The sequence below is a fragment of the Hypanus sabinus genome, chromosome 23 (genome assembly GCF_030144855.1).
Source record: "Hypanus sabinus isolate sHypSab1 chromosome 23, sHypSab1.hap1, whole genome shotgun sequence".
NCBI lineage: Eukaryota > Metazoa > Chordata > Chondrichthyes > Myliobatiformes > Dasyatidae > Hypanus > Hypanus sabinus.
In genome coordinates, this window is record NC_082728.1 from 25015751 (window position 1) to 25035038 (window position 19288).

At 37.9% G+C, this 19288-nt stretch overlaps 1 protein-coding gene across 4 annotated transcripts in view; it reads left to right on the forward strand.

Moving 5' to 3' along the window:
* sdk2b (sidekick cell adhesion molecule 2b) overlaps window positions 1-19288 on the forward strand; it is a 943317-nt gene that overhangs the window by 98734 nt on the left and 825295 nt on the right. The window lies entirely within an intron of this gene.

Genomic DNA, 19288 nt, shown 5'->3' on the forward strand with positions numbered 1-19288 from the left:
CTAGTTTTATAAATTCAGTGACGTAATCTCTACCAGAAGATAACTCAATAGCACTTTCAATGTTTCTAAATACTTGACAAATATGTCCATCGTTCACAGCCAAGAACTCCACATGGAGTGGTCTGCAGTAAAAAGAACCACAGCTGGTATTTTTCTGATACATCTGATCATGCAAACCATCCTAAGGTATTTCACAAAATCAATAGCAGACAAAATTTGACACAAATATTAGTACTGATATTTTAGGACAAAGAGCTTAGGTCAAGATGGAGAAAATAAGGGGTGGAATTCTAGAGCTTAGGTCTTTGACAGTTTTTAAAATCTGCCTGCCAATTATGGATTTGTTCAATTCACAAATGATTAATTTGCTAAACTTGAAGGAGCGAAGAGGTATTGAGTTTTAGGGCCAGAGAATATTACAGTAATTGGGTTGAGCATGGCTGTTGAAGGTTAGTATTATAAAATTGTGCTGATTAGCACAGTTTCATGAGCATGGTGCCATGGTCTAATGATACTTGCTATGAATGGAGAAGGGTGAAGATGTTTTGGATGACTTCATGTTGACAGAGTAGAGCAAGGAAAGTAAACCACTCGTTTATTTGAATAGTTAAGTTTAGAGTTAACAAAGGCATAGCTATGTGCTGAAGTTGATACGGAGACAGGTAGTTTCAAGGAAAAAATAAGGAGCCAAAATACTGACATAGAAATAAGGTCTAAATATGACAGAGGATGGAGATAGTGGCTGGGGGTAACAGTTTTGTTTTGGAGGAAATTTCTGCTCATCTGCATCTATTTTGTGTACTGGATAGAACAGCTTTTTTGAATGGAGCAGTTGAAAGGTGTCGTGCCAGTGATGATAAGTCTATAAGGCCGTAAGATATAGGAGCAGAATTGAGGCATTCCCATTCAACCTCATAAACCTCTCACCATATCCCTTGATGCCCTGACCAATCAGGAAACTATCAACTTCTGCTTTGAATAAACCCACGGACTTGGCTTCTACTGCAGTCCATGGCAGAGCATTCCACAGACTCGCTACTCTTTGGCTCAAACAAAATTCTTCCTTCCTTCTGTTCTAAACGGTTGCCCTTCAATTTTGAGGTTGTGCCCTTTAGTTCTGGATAACTCACCAGAGGAAACATTCTCTTCACATCCACCACATCTGGTCCTTTTAACATTCAGTATGCTTCAATAAGTTCCCCATGCATTCTTCTAACTTCCAGTAAGCACAGGCCCAAATCTGCCAAATGCTCCTCATAGGTTAACCTCTTCATTCCTGAAATCATCCTCGTGAACCTCCTCTGGACTCTGTCCATTGACAATAGATCCTTTCTGAGATAAGGAGCCAAAATTATTGCCAGTACTGTACTCCAAGTGCAACCTGACTAGCATCTTATAAAGCTTCAGCATTATCTCCTTTCCTTTATATTCTATTCCCCTTGAAATAAATGCCAACATTGCATTTGCCTTCTTTACCACAGGCTCAATCTGTGAATTAACCGTCTGGGAATCTTGCATGAGGACCCCTAAGTCTCTTTGCACCTCTGATGTGTGAATTTTATCCCCATTTGGATAATAGTCTGCACTATTGTTCCTTTTACCAAAATGCATTACCATACATTTCCCAACACGCTATTCTATTTGCCACTTTTTTGCGCACTCTTCCAATTTGTCTAAATCCTGCTGCAATCGCATTGCTTCCTCAGCACCACCTATTCCTTCACCTATCTTTGTATCATCCGCAGACTTTGCCACAAAGCCATCAATTCTACTATCTAAATCATTGACAAACACTGTGAAAAGTAGTGGTCCCAATACCGACCCCTGAGGAACACCACTGGTCTCTGGCAGTCAACCAGAAAAGCCCCACTCACTGTCTTCTGCCTATCAGCCATTCCATTATCCATACCAGTATATTTCCTGTAACAGCATAGTATTTTATCTTGTTATGCATCCTCATGTGAGGCACCTTATCAAATGCCTTCTGAAAATATAAGTAAATCACATTTGCTACCTCTCCTTTGTCCACCATGCTTGTTACTTCTTTGCAGAATTCTAACAGTTTTAAAAGAAACCATGCTGACCTTGATTTATTTTATCATTGATCTCCAAGTAGTCCAAAACCTTGTCCTTAATAATGGACTCCAACACTTTCCCAACCATTGAGATTAGGCTAACTGGCCTACGATTTCCTCTCTTTTATCTTCCTCCCTTCTTAAAAAGTGGAGTGACATTTACAATTTTCCAGTACCCCGGGACCATGCCAGAATCAAGTGATTCTTGAAAGATCATAACCAATGCATCTGTTAACACTTCAGCAACCTCTTTTAGGACTCAGTGATGTAGTCCATCTAGTCCAGGTGACTTACCCACCTTAAGACCTTTGAGTTGACCAACACTTTTTCATTTCTAATAGCAATGACACCCATTCCTGCTCCCTGACACTCATGGACCTCTGGTGTACAGCTGGTGTCTTCCACAGTAAAGACTGAAGTAAAGTACTTATTAAGTTCATCTATCATTTTTTTGTCCCCTTTTATTACCTCACCAGCATCATTTTCCAGTGGTCCAATATCAACTCTCACCTCCCTTTTATTCTTTATATAACTGAAAAAGACTTCTAGTATCCTGCTTTATAGTATCAGCTAGTTTGCCCTCTTATTTCATCTTATAGCTTTTTAGTAGCCTTTTATTGGATTTTTAAAGCTTCCCAGTCATCCCACTCACTTTTGCTACCTTATATGCCCTTTCCTTGGCTTTTACGCAGACATTAACTTCCCTTGTCAGCCACAGTTGCCTAGCCCTGCCATTTGAGAACTACTACTTCTGTGGGACAGATATATCCTGCACCTTGTGAACTATTCCCAGAAACTTCAGTCAACTGTATTCTGCCGTCATCCCCGCCAGTATCCCCCTCCAATCTACCTGGGCAAAATCCTTTCTCATGCCTCTGTAATTCCCTTTATTCCATTGTGATACTGATACATTTGACTTGTGCTTCTCCCTCTCAATCTTGATACTCAAGGTGACCACACCATTCACATTGAATTAAGGTGGTGCCTTTTGATGTGTATTTTTAATATCCACTGCAATCCTGCTGCTGAAAATGTTCCCATGATGCTGTTGGAGAGCAGTGCCAAGGGTATGACTGATGAATGGTGAAGTTTCCAATCAGGACTGTGTCTGACTTGGAGGGCAAGATTTTGGTACTGGTGTTATCTGCGGTTCTTTTCCTTGGTGAGAGAAATACCATGTCTTGGGGGGCTGTTGTTGGACTATTCTAGGTGAAGAACTGAGGCAGTGATAATGCCATGAAGTGCAGGAAGGAAAGCTTGTGATTCTTCGACCATGCCTGGCTACATTTGTGAGTTGAATGTAATTTGTTCCACATAGAGCAAATTTGATAGTTGGGGTAGAAATTGTTCCCACTTTGGATCAAAATACTTACTCAAATTTCTGTTTCCTGAATTATACCAAACTTGCTTAATCTGATTATTTAAATGGGCATACTAATTCCCACACTGTACACCACAGATTCCACATTTCCTTAAGGATAACTTCTTTTGAGCTTAAAATGCTCTGAACACTCAATATGTCAGGCATCAGTAAAAAGCAAAACATGAGTTAATGTGTCAGGTCAATGATCCTAACCCTAAGAATCCTCTCCAACAGTTTGCCCACCACTGACCTATGACTCTCTGGTCTCTAATTTCAAGAATTATCCCCATTGCCTTTATTGAACGAGTGAACAACATTTGCCATCCTCCAATCCTCTAGTAGCAATTCTGTAGCAAGGGAAAGTGTGAAAAATGTAGTTAATGTCACAGCAGTTGTGTTTCCTCACTTCCTATGTTAACCTGAAGTATATTCTGTTCGGCACTGGGGTGGTATCTGTCCTAATCTTTTTCAGAAGCTTCAACACTACGTCTTTTCAAACCGCAACATACTCCATCACATTAGCCTGTTCTACATTGGCCTCACATCCGTCAAAGTCCCTCCCACTGGTCAACACTGAATCAAAGTATTCGTTAAGAACCTCCCCTACTTGCTCCGCATTGAGGCATGTTTCCCCCTTCAACACACACAAAATGTTCGAGAATTCAGTAGGCCAAGCCATAACCTGCTGCCTAGACTGCTGAGTTCCTCCAGAATTTTGAGTGTGTTGTTGGATTTCCAGCATCTGCAGATTTTCTCATCTTTATGTTTCCCCCTTTATCCCGGAGCAGTCCTACCCTCACTCTTGTTCTTCATCTTGTTCTTCATGTATGTCTAGAACAACATGGCGTTTCCCTTAATCTTGCTCACAAGGCTTTCTCATGCCCCCTTCTAGCTCTTCCAAGTCCTTTCTTAAGCTCTTTTCTGACTAGCTTATAATTCTCAAGAGTCCAGCCCATTTTTTTACTTCTTAAGCCTAAGTATGCTTCCTCCTCCTCCTTCTTAACTAAATATTTCACCTCTCCGCTCAACCATGGCTCCTTCACCCTACCATCGTTTCCCTGCCTTAGTGGGGCAGATCTATCCAAGACACCATTTAAGTGGTCCCAAACAACCTTCAGATTTTTGCTATGCATTTTTCTGAGAGCATCTGTTCCCAGTGTAGGGTCTGAAGTTCCTGCCTAATGCCTTTAAAATTAGGCCTCCACCTATTAAATACTTCCCCATAATAATACCTGCTTGTCCATGGCACTGCTAAAGATCAGGGAGTTGTGCGTACTGTCTTGAAATGCTTGCAACCAAGAGGACTGTTACCTGACCAGGTTCCTTAAGTAATACTAGATCTGGCTTGACTTTTCCTCCAGTTGGCCTATTTATGTACTGTGTCAGAAATCTTTACTGGACACAGCTAACACATTTTGCCTATCTAAGCTTTTTGCATTAAGGAAGTGCCAATCAGTGTTAGGGAAGTACGTCACTCATGATAATAACCCTGTTGTTTTTTAGAGCTTTCCAAAATCTGCCTACTTATCTGCTGCTCAATGTTCTGTTAGCTGTTGGAGGTGCTATGGAGTGATTGCTCCCTTTCTGCTTTAGACTTCCACCTGCACTGACTCAGTAGTAGATCCCTCCATAACCTCCTCCCTTTCTGCAGTTGTGATGCTATCTCTGATTAGCAGTGCCGCTTCCCCCCCCTCTTTTTTAAAAAGTATAATGATGGTTGTTTATTTGCAACTGAATGCAAAATCCAGTACCATAAAGTCTTTGAGAAACAAGAATAAAGAATCATAGACGCTGGTCTTGCTTAATTGTTGGCTCAATATTGAGGTCAATTGCTCAGGCTTCATTGTTTATTTGCTTTATTGCTTTTGCCCATAATTTGAACAGGGCTGCAGCAAGGCAAAGAGCAAAGGAGATTTGACTGAGCATTTGAAGATTATGGAAGCAGATGCCTCAATTTCACCATCTATGAATCTTCCATTACCTGGTTTATTCTGGAACACAGTTCTACAACTTTTCTGCTGGAATGTTTGCCAAACATTTAGCCGATCAATCAAGTTGTGAGAACAGATATCTCAAGAAGAGGCCAAGATGAATTCAGATCGTTCAGCTGCAAACCTGATATGATGACTGTGTGGTCATTTGCCTCCGACAAAAACATTTCCTTATGATATTCAACCTACAGATGATGGATGTATGCAGTAGGAGCAGGCTTGCATCTAATTCCTTGGGTGTAGCTAATACTCCTCTTGCTCTTATACATTGCTTATTGGATTAGGGGTGATGGTTTGAAGGTTGTGCCAAGCAATGCCATTACAGAATGTGGTTGAAAACAACTCTGCCTAGTTTTTCCACAGTATATCAGAGGTACCTCCTAATAAATAGGCCTTTGAGTAAATGTTTGTGGTCTTCTACTGCTGTAGCCCATCCGTTTCATGTTTTGATGTGTTGTGCATTCAGAGATACTCCTCTGCACACCAGCGTTGTAACTAACACATGGTTATTTGTGTTACTGTTGCCTTCCTGTCAGCTTGAACCAGTTTGGCTATTCTCCTCTGACTTCTTGATCTCCCCACTAACTTTCAATTCCCTGGCCCTTGCTGCCACATTTTCACCATTATATCCCATCTCGATACACTTCTAACCCCATCAAGAAGACCTTAGAGCGTTGCTTCTTTCTCAATAAAACAACCAACCAGTACCCTTCCATAATCTTTCTCCTCCATCTAGTAGAACTGGTTCTCACCCTCAACCAATTTTCTTTGGCTGCTCCTCCTTTCCCCTGACTAATAGAGGGATAGCCATAGGCACCTACATGGGCCCCAGCTATGCCTGCTTCTTCGTTGGCTAAGTAGAACAGTCCATGTTCTAAGCCTTCTGGTAATGCTTCCCAACTCTTGTTCTTCTACACGGACATCTGCATTGCTGTTGCTTCATGCACCCATGCTGAGCTCCTCAATTTCCACACTGCCCTTAAATTCACTTGGTCCATTTCTGACACCTCCCTCCCTTTCTTGGTCTCTCTGTCTTCATCTCTGGAGACAAACTGTCGGCTGACATCTTTTATAAACCAACCGATTCTCACGGCCATCTTGACTATACCTCTTCCTACTATCTCCTGTAAAAATGCTCTTCCCTTTTCTTCGTTCCTTCGTGTCTGTTCTCAGGATGAGCCTTTTCTTCCCAGGACATCAGTGATGTCCTCCTCCTTCAAAGACCAATACTTCCCTTTTTCCACCCTTGATGCTCCCTTCACCTGCATCTCCTCCATTTCCCAAATGTCTGTGCTGACACCATCTTTCTGCTGCCTTAACAGTGGTAGAGTAATTGTTGTCCTTACATACCACCTCATGAATCTCTGCATTCAACACAACTTCTGCCATCTCCAAAGGGATCCTACCACCAAACATATCTTTACCTCCCCCCCCCCCCCCCCGCCCTGGTTCCCTTGTCCATCCATCCTTTCCCAGTAATCTCCCTCCCAGCACTTATCCCTGCAAGCTGCTAAAAAGCTTCACCTGCCCATTCACCTCTTCCCTCACCTCCATTCGGGGCCACAAACAATCTTTCCAGGTGAGGCAACACGCCATCTGCATAACTGCTGGGTTCGTATATTGTGTCCGGTGCTCCCAGTGTGACCTCCTCTGCATTGGTGAGACTCATCATAAATTGGGGGACCACTTCGTCGAGACCTCCACTCCATCTGCCAAAAGCAGAACTTCCCAGTGACCCATCATTTTAATTCCCATTCCCAGTCTGACGTGTCAGTCCATGACCTCCTCTTGTGTCATGATGAGGCGACCCTCAGGGTGGAGGAACAGAATTTTATGTTCCTATGACACTTGGGGTCCTGATGAAGGGTCTCGGCCTGAAACATCCAATGTTTACTCTTTTTCGTAGATGCTGCCTGGCCTGCTGAGTTCCTCCAGCGTTTTCTGTGTGTTAGCTTATATTCTGTTTTCTTCTTCTTCTTCCCCTCTGGATAGGAAAGGTGTAAAGGGACATGTGTCTAATGAAAGCAAAGGGGATTAGCATAGATAGTCATCACAGTTGCATTTGGATGAACACTTGAAATATGGTAGTATAAAGGTTGAAATGCTAAGTGCTGGAAATTGGGATTAGTATAGATAGGAACCTGATGTGCCAAAGGATCTGGTACTATACTATAAGACCCTATAAACTCTAAATAAAAATTTGTTGAAATACAAATGCTCCTTCAAAAGTTTACCTTTTGAATCCTTATTGTATAATCTCCAAAATTCAAATATTTTGCTGTTTCTGTTCACTGGAATCTAGTACTTCCAGTCAACTGGTACCTCTTGGTCATTTATTTCAGTCTGGATTTTCATTCTGTAATTTAGTTTCGGAGCATCCCAACAGAGCGGTGATTTGTTTCAGTGTGATATCTGCATCCTTCGTGTTTCTGCAAATTTTTGACTGGCAAACTGAAAGTCAACTCCAGAGCTTTCATAAACGTTTGTACATTCTATTGGAAAATATATTTTCATCAAACCATCTTTCCTCTGAAACAATCATTTTCCTTTTTAAAATATTTTGGCTTATTTATGTCTTTGTGAACTCTCTACTATAAACACCAAGTTGTAATGGAACAACTGGTTGAAATAACTAATGTTGAAATCAACCATACCAATCAAAAAGGCAAAAGTACTCTGTACCAACATATTTTTGGGACAGAATACATCAGAATAATATAGCTGATTAGGAATCATTGTATTTCTCTTAGTACATGAAGTTCAGATCCAGTCTTGCCTCTGAAGCAATTTTTTTTTCATTTGGAACTGAAGTTGATCAGTAATAATATGGTTATCTCCCTGGCTTTCTTCAAGCTGTCTAGTTTAACAAACAATGGCGAGCATAATAGTTGACAAGATTAACGTCTATCCTGTACCATTAATCCATCAGCTACAAACTAATTGAAAACTAACTTTCTGAAAAAAAAAACTGCTGCCAAACCACAAATCTGATTCGTTCTAAATTGGTTAGTTAATGAAATTTGGACTAAATGTAGGACCTACTTAGGCTTGGCTTCAGCCACAGCACTATTCCTCTTCACAGCTGGGTCTTGTTTGGCTTCAGTCTCAGCTTTATTTACAGGGTGGAAGTACAGTTCCAATATTGGCAAATAATTCATTCTGAGACTGTGTTGTGCTTTTTTTGAAGGAGGATTCTCTTTTCAACATTTAAAAATCAACTATCAAAAATATTTACTAGTATTCAAAAGTTTTGTTATATGGTTGACATCTTAGACTTATTTTTCATTATAATTTGTATCAATAGAATATAAAGGCAAATATGACTTTAGAAAGTAATAGATCAGCCATTTATGATTTTTGTTGTATCTGTACCCATATGAGAAAAAGATTGTAGATGGTGTTTAGTAAAAATTAATGCTGATTTTCTAAAGAGCAGACTTGGCAGCCAATACATAATATTTGCCAAAGTGAGGTCCTATAAGCAAATAACAACTGCATGTAATATTTTCAGCTTAAAAAGCTTTCTTTTTTCATGATTTCTGGATAAAAAAACTCTTTTCATTCATTAATCAGTAGTTAACTGCTATGCAGTTGATTTCACTGAGTGTGACATGCATTCAAAATACCCCCTTGTTTTATGAAATAACATAGTAGACTCAGCTGAATGTTGTTGGAGCTTCAATAAAATAATAATTTCACTTGCCAGTCAAGCTTCTTTTGCTGTTGTCCAATTCTATTTTTAAGACTATAAAAAATTTTGAAATGCTCCTAAAGGAAATGTAGTTGTTGAAATTTCAACTCAGCGTAAGTACTGAGTGTTCCAAGAAAATCATGGCATTAGTTCACCATGTTGATGGGAATTATTATTTGCAAGTGTTAAAGGAAATAATCAACTCTTAAATGTAAGAATCCATTGATTTCCTCAGTGGATTTCAAAAATTGGGGAACCCTGAATATTCATCTGCCCGGCCAAATATGGAGATACTGTATTCCATTTCTAGTGAGATGCCTTAAATTGAAGTTTTATGACCCTTTGCTATTTTGAGCATAGGCTCAGTTGGTTGATTATTCAATCTTATGTAAGAAGAATGGAGCAGGTTCTTGGACGTTACCTGGATTTACGTCTGGGGTCATTTTGTATTATCAGTGCACGATCAAACTGAGATTAATTTTATGGACAGAAATTGCTTCTATCGTTCTTACTCTCCCCAGAAATGGTGATAGATATAGTGTTAGAGCTGGAAGGATCTGTCAATATAGTGTAAGTAGGGTTTTTTTTATATGTTTTTAGATTTTTAAATATTTTTTATTTCACATCCAGAGTTAAAAATGTGTTCCCATTTCCTAAATGGATTATCCTTTTACCTTAGTGATGAGTCAATGCTTCCTGCTATTCATAAGTGTGACTTTAATCTCAGAGCTATTTCTACCAAGGATCTCGGCAACTATCAAAACATTTTTCATGTCTGTATTAATATATTCGATCTGTCGGCAATGCGATTTACAATCAAGTGTGTATGAATTATTTCATTTGCTATAAATCTTTATCTGGACTGATGGAATGTAACTAAAAATAACATTTCTACAGCAGAAATTTTTACCAATTTCAGCAAGGTAATGTTAATTTTCTGGCTGGTGCAAACTCTATTGCAACTTTTTCATAGTTTCAGCAAGTTTATGGAGTAAATAAATGATTTTGTATATCATCCACATTCCAATGGGATATTTCAATTCAATCTTACATTTAACTTGATCCTCGATTTTCCCATTTTGTATTAAAATGTTTTTGATTATTTAGTGAAATTGTTGGTATATTTATTGAGATTGACGTCGTCAATTGAACATGCCTGTTATAAGTGTTTAGGTCAATCCAAACAAGGAAGAAATAAAATTTCCAATTAGTCCATCTCAGGTATTTTATTTGGGAATTCTTCTAATGCATATAATTGTTTTATACTTGAAAGTGCTTGTATATCCTGATAGAGCATTAATTACTCTTGAATGTTTTGTTTGTAAATGTAACCAGCTTGAATTGCAATTAGGCAAATAATTTTCTGCATTTTTTGAAGAAGTCAGCAGGTTAGGCAAAAAAGAGTAAGCAGTCGATGTTTTGGGCCAAGACGTTTCTTCAGGACTGAGAGGGTAGTGGGGAGCTGCCTGAATTAAAAAGTTGGAGTGAGGGAGAGGAGAAAACGGCTAGCTGGAAGGTGATTGTTGAAACCAGGTTGGTAGGAAAGGTCAAGGGCTGGAGAAGGAGATGGGAGAGGAGAGCGGACAATAGGAGAAAGGGATGGAGGAGGGGACCCAGGAGAAGTAATAGGCAGGTGAGAAGAAGTAAAACGTCAGAGTGGGGAATAGAGGAAGATGGGGGGGGGGGGGGGGGTAATAATTTTGTTCACCAGAAGGTGAAATTGATATCAGTTTGGAGGGTACCCAGATTACTCTAGATCTGTTGTTAGACATTAAGCATCATATTTATTTGCCTAAGCTAAAATCCCCTTTGGAGTAATTTTTGATGCTGTATCTCTACAAATATCAGGAGTAAGGATCAAATGATAACTGGATTTCACTGCTCCATAAGTATTTCTTAGATCAAAACCCAGAAGGAATATACGGACTGTTAATGCCTATGATACCTGGAATTCTAGTATATTGTTTTAGTTGCACATCTGCTGATTAGACTATAGAATATTCAGTGTGGTGTTGTCCAAGATTGCAACCTATAGAAGAGAAAAAATAAATCCATATAGTCATTAAGGGAGCAGCCTATAAAAGGCTTGGATGTCATATGTAATTATCTCTTGCTGAAAAAATGTATGAATGGGCACTCCCATTCCTGCTTCACTACCTGCCTACCATTTTTCCACAGAATTTATGGCTCATTTCCAAAAGCATCACAGATATGCCTTTATATATGTATTCTTATATAAAGGCCTTGTATATGTGTTCAAATAATCATCCATCAATTACACTGCAAAGTCAATAACAGAGTACAGAAGTGAGCACATTGCAGCAGTTAGCTGTGATGCAGTGCAGATTCTTGTGTCTTTATATTAACTGTGAGCTCCATAATTAATGGACCAGAAGTTGCTGCAGGTTTGAACCAATGGTAAGTTTTAATTTTAGAACCCAATGGTGCCAAGTTATTGCCTCAAAGCAGTCCTAATTCAGTTTTGAGAATTCATGTCATCTCAGAGTCCTGCAGATGTAATATCATCACAAACAGAGGTTGGATTGGGGAGTGAATTATAGAACGGAAAGTGGAATTGTAAGTGCACACAACTTGTAATCCTAATGAGCATGCTAGTGTTTTGTCATAGTGTTAGTCTTCCAAGGACCAAAGGAAAAATATTAACTCATTGATAATATAATGCACAGGACTCACACCAACTTTCTTTTCCATATTTGCTTTGGATTAATAGTATGGATATGATCCAGACAAAATAATTAATTTCAATGGATTTTACTGTACAATTTCTGAGCAAATCAATTATGATATTGTCATATAATAGCCATTTTCAGGATCTTTATAAATAAACAACACTCAGATGCAATTTGTGGAATTATTAGAATGATCTGTCATCTCTTTGGACAAAAAATTGCTGTTTCAGTTTTCTGGGGTCATTGTTTAGAAACTGGACTGTGTAGCATCACAATTTTGTGAATTATTAAAACTTTACAATTAAAATGTGTAAAGCATTTTTGCCAGTAGAAACACCAAAATAAACAATGCTTTTCAAAATGTTTTTACCTTTATTTTTCCATTGTAATTTAACTCACTACTCAGAACACACAGAGAGCTCCAATTTTTTTAAAATTGCAAAACAGTGAAAAACTGGCTTATGAAAGAGCGTACAACACACAAAATGCTGGAGGAACTCAGCAGGCCAGGCATTGTCTATAGAAAAAAAGTACAGTCAATGTTTTGGGCCGTGACCCTTTGGCAGGACTTAAGAAAAATGATGAGCAGATTTAAAAAGTAGGGGAGGTGAGAGAGAAACACAAAGTGATAGGTGAAATCAGGAGGGGGAGGAATGAAGTAAAGAGCTGGGAAGTTGATTGGTGAAAGAGATACAGGGCTGCAGAAGGGGATGTCTGATAGGAGAGGACACAAGGCTATAGAAGAAACCATAGCCCATCTGTGAGTCTTTTGGGGTCATATACTGTGTCCAGTGCTCGTGATGTAGCCTCCTGTATATCAGTGAGACCTGACGTAGATTGGGAACCATTTCACTGAGCACTCATGCTCTGTCTGCTAGAAAAAGTGGGATCTCCCAGTGGCCACCCATTTTAATTCCACTTCCCATTCCTATTCTGATTTATCAATCCATGGCCTCCTCTAGTGTCATGATGAGGCCACACTCAGGTTGGAGGAACAACACTTTATGTGATACAGATACTATGATATGTACAGGTACTATGATATGTGTTCCCCTATCGCGCAGAGGAGAACTGTTATATATCCTTATTGGATTTGGTAGGAAAAATTTTCTGTAACAATCCTTGTGACAGCAGAGCTGAATGAGTCTGTTCAAAAGGGTGCCCCACTGCTTATTTGGTAGGTCATGGAGAGGATGTGCCAGATTGTCCATAATGGATAACAGCTTGTTTTCTGACCTCCTGTCCATCACTAACTCCAACATCCAACAATTTTATCTCTAACGATGATAATACACTAATAAAGTCATAAAGATTAACTGCAATACTTATTGCTTGCATATGCAATGAATTTCTACTGTTGAGTATATCTCAAGGTATTTGGAAAGTAAGAGAGTGTCGAGGTGTCACAAGATTGATTAGAAAACTTAGGTGTATAGTCAGAATTTAAGGAATGTTTGTTGTTTACTGCCTGGTTGGTCATGGTATAACTGATTTGCAACCAAGGGAGAGCACTTTGTAGACCAGGAAATCCAAAGGTCTGCAGGGAAATTGTGAGCAGAACAAAAACTGAATGAAATTCTCAGACAGTGTCTGTGGAAAGAGAACTGATAGTTCAGGACAAAGATCTGTTATCAGAAGTGCAGCATAATTTGATCTCTCGATTTAGACAGCTAAACCCCATGTTGCAAATCAGCGATTTAAATGTGTCAGTTACTTTAGAATTTGGATTTTTCTCACTGTGTTTCTGGACAGATCATTTGCAGTTTGCATTTTAGTTTTCTGGAGGTTTGAACTCATACCAGAGAACTTCAAAGTTGCCTTCTTTCCTGAATTGGAGCGTTATGTATATATACAGCTTTAATTTACTTTGTTTCCTAATGTGTCATTTCAGTTCTAAATGGTAACAAATTGCTTTGAACAACCATGATTATCATGGTTAATTGATCAGTCAAATTAATGAAATATCAGTTAATAAGTTGTAAATGCCCAAGCTTTCACTTTTCATTTTAACACAGGTTTGATCGTCACTATGTCTGATATTGAAGTAGTGCTAGGGATATTGGTGATAGCTCAAGTTTGTTGCTAAATGTCCAATCTGTCACCTTATCATATGCCATAGTTTTTGCTATACTCAACTTAATATGTTAGATATTAGACTTAGTGAACCTCAATCATTTTCCCTTGTCAGATATTGAATTCAAAAGTTGCATGTATTAGCTCTTACCTTTATTGAACCTGCATCTTTTCTCTATTTTTACACAAGCTCTTTGTCTTCATCGTCATACCTAATGAGATTATTATAATTCCAAACGATAAGGAATCTAAAAAAAATGCTGAGATCATCGAGTCTATATTAACTTGAAAGTTGTGTTCACTCATTTTCACAATGTGTCAGAACACTTTTTTGAAAACTTGTAAGGTTCACCACTTTGACAAGCTTAAATATTTAATTTGAAAAAGAAAATAGAATCATAGTGCAATAGCTATCAATTCCTAATGGCCTTATCCAGGCTATGGCAAAAAAAGCTGTTTCTGTAGATCCAATAGAGTGACAAACTTATCAGGCATAAAGTTTACATGCCTGAGTGATAACTTTTGCTGGCAAGTACAATATTTTACATTACTTTATGAGGACTGCACTTACTGTATCCTATTGTTATATCCTTTTCAAATCCACTCTGGATATTGCAAACCTACTGAAGGCTTTAAACATCACACTGGTCTATATTTATATTATTTGAAGAAGCCCAAGTTATGTATCAACAGGATTGTTTCATTAAGGTTAATGAGTTGTTCAAGTTCTCATCTCCTTTACAATTGCTATAGAATGGTGTGAAAAAAGGAACAAAAGTGGAAAAAGAAACTGATCCCACCTTTCCTGTGTTCACCAACTCCACATAGACTTTCAATAAATCTGCATGAACTTAACCAGTGAGTTATTTATATTGTCCAATCATATAGAAATATTACATTGATTGATAAGTTGTTTTGCTAGCATTGCAATAACAAAATAGTGTTTCACTTTAGTTGATTTAATAGCTGATGAACATATTTTATATAAATATTGAAAGAGAAAAGTTAATTTACTGTGACATTGACAAATTATGCTTCATTGCACTGAACATGTTTCAGCCAGAGCTGTTGTAATTTTGATGTTGTTTTAACATATCTAAATATTTGATTACATTAATCTCTTAACTCTAAATTTCAGCATTGGCAGTGATCAGTAAATGTAACCCTGCTCTTGTCTTACTTGATCACTCTTAATTCAAAGCAAACTGAGCTCAAAGACTTTGCATCAATTGACATCAGGATGTTTCTGAAGAATCTTTGTAGTGACATCAACTTGAAAGTAAAATTGTTTAAGTGTTTTGCTCCTAATAGAGATTCATTTCTTACCTTTATGTACAATACCTTGTACATCTACCTGTAATCCCGAATTCCATTGTCAACTCTACTCTAGATATGGGAAGAGCGCATTGAGAGTTCAGAAGGGTATGTACATCACAAGGTGGAAAAGGCCAGCATGAGAGTAGTGGACTACATGATTTTTGAATTGTACATGTTTCTATTCTTATGATTCTTTGAACTTATTCTTGCTCTGTACGGTTTAAATCTAGGTACAAATCTCTTGCTATGTGGGATAATCTAGAAACAGCTGTGCTTATAATCTGATATCACCAGGACAATATGGTTTCCTATAATAAATCCATGTAATTCTTTAAAGCAAGGCCTATCTATTTTAATTATGCTTTTCAGAAAGATTTTTCTGGTTTAACAGTGGGACATCTTGTATGAAAATACAGATGGAAATCAACTATAAAAATAATCAAGCACACAAGATCTCTGTGAAAGGCTGAAACTTTTGCTCTTGGGGATGAATATATTCAAAGGTTCATTTATTATCAAAGTATGTATGCAGTACACAACTCTGAGATTGATTTGTTTGTTAAATTCATTCTTGTGATCTCAAAAGATTCTTGTATGACTTCATCTCAATCTACCAAATATACAATTATTAGTAATATTTTACAATTATTAGTAATAATTAAGCATGAACTTGCTCCTCTTTGGTCTGAGACTTGCCAAGACAGTGATACTCTGGCAATGTGCAATACAACAATTTAGATTGATATTAGATCATTTTTAATATGTTGTTTATGATTGACAGACATGCTGTGGCATACTGGTGAAAGGCTGGAAATTAACATGACTGTTGGCTAATCCATTTCCCCCCAAAATTAATATTAATGATTCAAAGCTTATAAAATTCAGTGGTTACAATGTTTGTACCTTGTGTGCTAATTCAATCAGAGATACCCAGCCAAACTGGGTTAACCTTCTACTTAAGCAGTTCTAGTCCTCTGATTTCTCCCTGGCATAATGGACAGCTGCACAGCTGTTTGAAAACTCTGAAGACCAGTGGCAGAGAATAGTCAGAGTGTATTTGGCTGAATTTCCTTGTGCTGTGTAGGTGGAATGCATAGCAACTGAAAATGCCTCCATTGGCCTCTGAAGTATGAAGTCATGCAACAATGCTGGGGAGCAGTTCACTGCTTTGACCTCTATCAAGTAGGCTCCAATTAAAGCACATAATTTCCATTGAGGGCAGGAATAATTTTGTCAAGGATATTGAGTACAGATGTTTGAATTCTTACTGAAGAAATACATTGACTGTTGAATTAGCAAGTGGTTTTTTTGAAAAAAGAAATTGCAATCATTGAAAATAAAGCACCCATAAGAATATTAATGGTGGAGTTAGCTAGTTTCGTGACTTCAAAGTTGGGGCTGTTCATCAGTAACAATTATAGAGGAGATGTCATTTGGGTGTCTGAAGAGTAGTTTCAGGAAAAAAAAACATTTTAAGAAAGATTCTGATTCTGGGAGAGATATCTCTTCAAATTATTTTTTATATATTGTTATAGCTATTAACTGTTATATAATGTACTACTCTGGCATAAAAAGGGTAATGGCTGATACTGAATCAGGTATATGTTTTGCTCTTTATGTATTTTTCCCTTTTTTAAAACTGGTCTGTGAAATTATAAGATATCTAGTTTATCTTGCACGACAGAAGTGGAAATTTAAAAAAAATTGTAATGAGTGATATGCCTGGGGCAGCACGGTAGCGTAGTGGTGAGCATAATGTTATTACACTGCCAGCGACCTGGGTTGAATTCAGCTGTTGTGTGCAGGGAATTTGTACGTTCTCCCCACGGCCACCTCTGTGTTTTCCAGTTTCCTCCCACGTTCCAAAGATGTACGGGTTACTGGTCATGTTGGTGTAATTAATTGGCATGGGTTCGTTGGACTAGAAGGGCCTGTCGCTGAACTGTATCTCTAAATTTAAAATGTAGGCACTTCAAACTTGAACACGCAAGCAGATTCATTTTACTCAATGTTTGACTATTACTTCCAATGTTATGTTGAAACAAAATATCTTTGTTTGTCAGTAGTTTAACACAGTAATGTTTTCTTCAAGAAAGGCTATTGAATTAAATCTGTTTTGATTGCAAGTCTGATATAATTTTTGATTTCAGAATGAACATTTAATTATGATGATGAGAGAAATCAGAAGTAATTGCAACTCCTTGGTATTAGTCCAGGTCATTAAAGTACACATGTGTTATGAACAGATTAGAATCTTGAAAGATAGAGTTAAACAGAACTATTTCTTTTCAAATGAACTTTGAATATAAAAGACACCCACCATATGAATTGAATATTAGTACTTTCATTGTCCTATTTGGCTCTTTAACAATGCATGTCTGTAGGTTGTGAATAAAGCCATAGTAATGCACAATTACTACTCAATGAAATTCAACAAAACACAAACATTCATTGACATGAAGGAATCAATCTCTAAGCAAGACTTTGTTCTTGATTCCAATGAACTTTCTGAGATTGCCTCAAAAGAAAGACACAGTTAGATGCTTGCAAGCATGTTAAATTAGTGGTGTGCAGCAGACAGTTAATGTTGTTTTAACCCAAGAAGCAAAGCACCAAAGGTGCTGATTGGCTTTTTATGGTGATGAGGACTGCAGAGGTGGAGAGCGTGATTGGTTTAGAGAAGGATCTTGAACAGCTTAGATGTGAGGTGTTACTTTCTAAGTGTTGGGGGATGGATTTACTTTTTGCTTTAGGGGAATAAGGGAGAGCCACAGTGAAGGATGAATTATTAACTTAAATTGGACATGTTTGTAATTGTGTTCCTATGCTGAATTCTGCAGCCTGGGACCACAGGCAGGTCCTTTAAATGGAAAAACATGCTTCAAATGCTGTGAAGGTCTGAAAAGAATTGTGGGCTCTTAAATATAAACAACTTTCTCTTAAATATAAATAACTTCCTGACAAAATTGTTTTGCACACCTAGCACAAAAAATGTGCTGTAGGAAACAATATCCAGAACAAACAGATAAGGAATTAGATATATTTTCCATATTTTCCAAAACATATGTTGAAATACATCGTTTGTGTCAAACCAAATCAGTGACGATTGGGCTGGGCAAACTGGAAGTGTTGCCACACTTCTGGCACCAACGTAGCATGCCCACAGCTTACTAACGCTTACTGTATGTCTTTAGAATGTGGGACAAAACTGCTGCACCCTCAGGAAACCATGCTGTCATGGGGAGAACGTACAAACTCCTTACAAACAGTGACAGGAATTGAGCTGCGATTGGTGATAAATTATACCGTAAAGCAATGCACTAACTGCTACACTACTGTTCTGTGACAAGTAGTTACAGTAAGAATTCTAAAATGGTATTCAATCTAGTATAGGTCTTGTTGCAGATTTTGGTACATGTTGTAAATTAGTTTTCTGCATAGGAAGATAGAAGTGAAAACACGTTCAAGCGTTGTTTACAAGCTATTCTCTCTTACTGAACTCAGTCATGCCTGAGGTCCTTTGGCTTTTGACTTAGGACCATACCATCCACCAGTGAATCAAATCCCAACCAAACTATTCACAATAACAGATTAATGGCACTTGACTCGTGATTATTCTGTGCTTAGTGTAACATCCTAAGCTCATTCACAGGATTCAATCAAGTTTGTTGTTGGCCCATCAAGCTTGTGCCAGCTCATTGGAAGAGCGATTTAGTCAATCCTACCCCCCTGCTCTTTCACCACTGCTGCTCTGTTTTATTCCGTTTCAAGTTTTTATTCAATTCCCTTCTGTATGTTCTAATTGAATCTGCTCATGCCATTCCAAGTTGTTATAATTTGTAATAATAATTCACATTAGAGCATTTAGCTGGTGCATCATTATATACTCTGCAAATTAATAACGGCCATCAAATTTGTCAAACTGTTTTATGCAAATTACTTTAAAATATTTTTTTTCTGAGCTGTGAGCAGTAATAGATCATTATAAAATGTAACGTTGATGTTAGATTAGATTGTTTATATATGGTATAGTGTCATAATTTTACAAATAGCTTTTCCCATATTTTGCTTGGCTGCAGTGGGTCACC